Source organism: Poecilia formosa, unplaced genomic scaffold (genome assembly GCF_000485575.1).
Source record: "Poecilia formosa unplaced genomic scaffold, Poecilia_formosa-5.1.2 Scaffold107, whole genome shotgun sequence".
NCBI lineage: Eukaryota > Metazoa > Chordata > Actinopteri > Cyprinodontiformes > Poeciliidae > Poecilia > Poecilia formosa.
Window position 1 is genome coordinate 1,141,456 of NW_006800046.1, and position 5,558 is coordinate 1,147,013.

The 5,558-nt window shown below is 38.7% G+C and overlaps 1 protein-coding gene across 3 annotated transcripts in view; it reads right to left on the reverse strand.

The window, feature by feature from the left end:
• LOC103143326 (gap junction beta-4 protein-like) overlaps positions 1-3,634 on the reverse strand; it is a 29,831-nt gene extending 26,197 nt beyond the window's left edge. For 2 of the 3 annotated variants that reach the window (XM_016675151.1, XM_007559807.2), the window contains exon 1: positions 2,215-2,325. The gene's annotated coding sequence lies outside the window, so the exon portion shown is untranslated. Of the gene's footprint in view, positions 1-2,214; positions 2,326-3,292 lie in introns of those variants that run through there. The other variant, XM_016675152.1, reaches the window with a different exon arrangement.
• Positions 3,635-5,558: the final 1,924 nt, after the last annotated feature.

Genomic DNA, 5,558 nt, shown 5'->3' on the forward strand with positions numbered 1-5,558 from the left:
AGTGTAGCCATCAGAAAGAGTTTGTACCTTTAAAAGTGTCAGACTTTATAATAAGAAAAAAGTGCCCCCCACTCTCTCAAAACTCCTTTTTATATTTACATCTCATTCTGATAAACGTTGGCAGTCTGACAGGGAGTGAGAAAAAAAAAAAAGTTGGATAACAGCTTCACTGCCCACCGTTCCATTTCAGCTCCATCTCGTCTAATCCCTCGCATCTGAATTCAAAAAAATGCTCTCTGTCAACGTTTCAGCATCACCGTGGACATATTGAGCTGTCACATCAGATTCCATTTACTTTCTCGTCCAGCATTTCAGACTACTAAATTACAACGGCATAAAAAGACCCAACTCTACAAATGTCACCAGGATAAAAACAGAGTCTATTTAAAGGCAGACATGTACAGTGTGATGCTACCCACACTTTACCTTTCCTCATAAATGGATGATCCAGACAGGAGCATTAATCTCAGACTCAGAGTGCACCTTGGCCTGTTCCTCTCAGACTTAGATGCTGAGCAATTTTACCTGCTGAGCGATGCTTTTTGGGAATCATAATGCATGTCATTTTGCATTTACATCCATTTGTCCCTAATGATGCTCATCTATAAAAATAACTAACTTTTTCCAAGGGCAATTAATAATCTCTGGTTTTGGTAAAGTTTTGACCTACCAATGCGTCTTTTGAAAAAAAAAAACAAAAAAAAAAAAACAATTATGATTTCATTTCAATTCATTTCAGAACCAAAATTTTTGTGGAGTTGATATTTTAAAATCTTTATATTGTCTTAAGTTAATGATTTGGGCAGTTAGCATGGAGAGCATTATGCTAACTCCAATGACACCAGGAAAAAGTCTAGTTGCTTTTTTCATGTCTTGTTTCCAGAAGGGTTTACTTGATAACTACAGAGACAAAGATGGCAACTCCTCATATGGCCTTTCTGTTATCTTCTTAGAAGTTTTACTCTTTCTGACTGCAGATACATCTCTGCGTGTTGTAAGACTTACTGTTTCCTTTTAAGTAGCTTCCTAAATCTCATTGCTTTATCTCTCTTCAGCAAGTCAAATGAAATCAGGTTTCATTTGACTTGCTTGGATGTCTCTCTTAATCTTGGAACACTTCACTGAAGGTCAAAACAACATTCTTTGAGTCATCTTCGCTCACTAACGACTTCCACTTTGAAGAGTTGGTTGTGCTCAGTTATGGCGCCTTTCTCAATTACATTATTTTTAACTGTCCTACATCTTGGTTGGTGCCTTTTTGGCTGAGAATAACTCGTTTCCAGCCGCCAGGAAACTTCTTGGTCCATCGCCAAACTCTTTTTCTGGAAGTATTGCCATTCCTCAGCAAATCTCACGTAAATTCAAGTGAAATTTAGGTGACATCTCAAAAATGTGTGGTAAGAAATCTCAGAGTGTATCTCAGAGTGAAAAAAAACATCGCCGGCCAGCAATTTGTTTTTCCTATTTGCTACCAAATGCAGCATCGCCTTTCTCAACGACCGCAGCTGGTCCCATCATCTCTTTGCTAAGGGTTTGTCCTTTTTCTTTCTTCTCACAAAGCACACACATCAATCTCTCTCACACTATGCAATGAGTTTACGTACTCGCATTCTAAGCAACTGCATTTCATAGAACCTCAGGCAACTCTTAAAGGACACAGAATAAATACACCGTTTTAATTCTCATGTAGCGTATTGTATCAGAAATACAATATTATTATATTTCTGAGTAATGCAATAATACTTTGTACATGACCCCCTTGGTAGAAGAAATAAACTGACTAGAACTTGCTCTACGAGTTAAACTAGTTGCATCTACTCCATCTAAAAAAAAAAAAAAACATCTCCAAGCTTCTTTACTGTAAAAGGTGGTCGCATTCTCTCTTGGAACTTTCCATGTATTCCTCTTTTTGACCAGTTTTACTCTGCTTTTGTCTCTGTTTATAATTTCGGTCTTAAATAGGGAGCAATCAATTCAGTAGCAGTTCATTAGTTTTCCTTATGTATGTCATCTATAAGTTGACTGATCTTACCTCTTAGCATGACTTCCTCTTATTGTTTAATTGTTTTTTCTATAGTCTTTTCTATTAGTTCTTTCTCTTTCTTATTTAGCATTCAAAGAAAAGTACTGAAGATCGGCAACTAATCTGAATTACATCTAATTGCCTAAGCGTCTGCCTATATGAAACAACAAAGAAAAAACAAAGAACCTTACCAAAGACACGGAGTAGAAGGTTTAACACAGAAATCCTGTCTGTCTGCTGAGGAAGTGTCGTGTGTCAGCTCCTACTGCGTTGACAGAAAATGACTCGGTTACACCTGGATGGTTTTANGGTGCCTTTTTGGCTGAGAATAACTCGTTTCCAGCTGCCAGGAAACTTCTTGGTCCATCGCCAAACTCTTTTTCTGGAAGTATTGCCATTCCTCAGCAAATCTCACGTAAATTCAAGTGAAATTTAGGTGACATCTCAAAAATGTGTGGTAAGAAATCTCAGAGTGTATCTCAGAGTGAAAAAAAACATCGCCGGCCAGCAATTTGTTTTTCCTATTTGCTACCAAATGCAGCATCGCCTTTCTCAACGACCGCAGCTGGTCCCATCATCTCTTTGCTAAGGGTTTGTCCTTTTTCTTTCTTCTCACAAAGCACACACATCAATCTCTCTCACACTGTGCAATGAGTTTACGTACTCGCATTCTAAGCAACTGCATTTCATAGAACCTCAGGCAACTCTTAAAGGACACAGAATAAATACACCGTTTTAATTCTCATGTAGCGTATTGTATCAGAAATACAATATCATTATAATTCTGAGTAATGCAATAATACTTTGTACATGACCCCCTTGGTAGAAGAAATAAACTGACTAGAACTTGCTCTACGAGTTAAACTAGTTGCATCTACTCCATCTAAAAAAAAAACATCTCCAAGCTTCTTTACTGTAAAAGGTGGTCGCATTCTCTCTTGGAACTTTCCATGTATTCCTCTTTTTAACCAGTTTTACTTTGCTTTTGTCTCTGTTTATAATTTCGGTCTTAAATAGGGAGCAATCAATTCAGTAGCGGTTCATTAGTTTTCCTTATGTATGTCATCTATAAGTTGACTGATCTTACCTCTTAGCATGACTTCCTCTTATTGTTTAATTGTTTTTTCTATAGTCTTTTCTATTAGTTCTTTCTCTTTCTTATTTAGCATTCAAAGAAAAGTACTGAAGATCGGCAACTAATCTGAATTACATCTAATTGCCTAAGCGTCTGCCTATATGAAACAACAAAGAAAAAACAAAGAACCTTACCAAAGACACGGAGTAGAAGGTTTAACACAGAAATCCTGTCTGTCTGCTGAGGAAGTGTCGTGTGTCAGCTCCTACTGCGTTGACAGAAAATGACTCGGTTACACCTGAATGGTTGTAGGTGTGGACCTGTCGGATCAGTCGAGGATGGGTGGAGCGTCTCACTCAGACACACATAGGTAATTCCAATGTGTCCTGGCTGGGCATGAGAAAACTTGCCCAGTGTTTAGATGAAATTCAAGGCGGAGAGATTGTGTCGCAGAAGAGAAAGAGAGACGCCGAGAAATGCTTTCGCTACACTTAAAAATAAAGTAAAGTGACTAAAGTAGATTCTTTGAGTCATCGACGTTTTTCACCTTTAGGTCTCACTTTGTGTCAATCTCAATCGCTTTACGAATACAAGAGGATTTTGTGTGCCTACGAAAGTATTCTCTCCCCCCCACCAATGTTTTTCACAATTTGCTACAAATCAAATGCAGACCTAACTGTATTTTATTTTTGACTTAAATTGTACTGGTCTGTTACATTATGACACTGTAATTGTGAAGTTGAAGGCAAAGGTTACAGGTATTTGAGTATTTTCCAACTTCCCTAACAAAAAAACGGAAAATTGAGGTATCCATTTGTTTTAAATCCCAGATAAAATCAACCAGTTTCGTTCAGAAGGAATCCAAAAAGTCAATAGAGCAACTGTGTAAGTTATTGTCAGCACAAATTCAGCTGTTTTTGAAGGTCTCAGAGCTTTGTTAGTTAACAGCATGTTGAAGATAAAGGGACACTAAAAAACAGGACAAAGATAAAGTTTTCGTTGTAAGACAATATCCAAACCTACATAAAAAGTCACAGTTCAATGTATCATTGGAAAATGCAAAGGTTATTACACAAACCCAAACTTATTAAGAAATAGTTATCCACTCATACTACCAGATGACTAGTATGAGTTTTACTCATGTAGTGAAGCTGCATGATGTGTTGTGGTCTGCAGCTCAGGTGGGACAATCTGTCAGTCCCGCACTTCTCAAACATGGTTTTAGTTATTAAAAAAAAGCCCTGTTTGCAGTTTGTCATGTTGGAGTTACAGCAAACATGCGCTCTGGAAGGGAGGAGACAATCATGCTGAAAACATCTTCCTACACGGATTCACAATCAAGCTATGAGGAAGTTGCTGTAGAGTTTATGGGAAGATGGAGTTAAATAAACAACATCCTAGAAGGAAAACTTGTTTGAGGCACCAAGAAGATTTGAAACTGGTGAAGAGAATTAGGACACAAACCTGAAACGTATAATCAGAGCTAAACTACGGGAGTTTAGATCAAAGACATTTCAGAATGGATCTACCAACATAATGATCTAAACCCAGTTGAGAATGTTTGGCAATTGTTGGAACTTGTTGGCTTGTTGTTGGGAGTTTGTAGGTTGTAGCCATGCATATGTAGGTCGCTCTCTAGGTCCTTTGATTTCCTCCCACAGTCCAAAAACCATGACAGTTAAAGCAACAATCATGTCTAATGCTGCTTTTCCACCAGTGTATGTAACTGGTTCTGCCCCTACTAAATTCATCTCCATCAGAAGATCCTGTGCACCTCTTCCCCATTTTTCATACCCACTTCTGAGGTAGTACATGAGTATTGCTCTCCAGCAATGCGATTGACAGAAGGCCTCATTCGTTGATTGACCTGGGATAACGTCACTACGAACAACAACATCTCAACCACTACTGTGGACCGGCGGACACTTCATCTGCTATCAGAGAGCTGCTCAGTGTGTCATGATGCGTGATGTTGTTGTTTTGGACAAAGTTTCAGGCAGGCGGCGGCGTGATGTCTTGTTTTTATTTCTCATCTTAGCACCCACAGATCAGCAGTTAGGTCGGAGGTACAGCTTCGTCAGAACTCAAAAACCATCAAAAGGAACAGAATTTACTTCCTTTGAACTAAACTAGACTCGGAACTACTCCACTCTTACCCACAAGAACTCAGGAAAGATCAGACGAGGATCCCGCGCCACCACAAGGTGCGCATGGACTTACAAAACAAGGGAAACAGGTGAAGGCAATTACTAATCAACGGGAGACACATACAGATAAGAGAAACTAGGGACCCAGGAAACTACATGGAACAAAAATAAACCCTAAACATGGCAAGAGAACACAGTAAAAACACAGAAAAACCCCCAAACATCACTGACAGTGTGGAGGAGCACAATTATGAGTTTAATTTTAAGCAGCGCCAACAGCACATGCGTCAACTATTGTATCAGAATTGTTGTG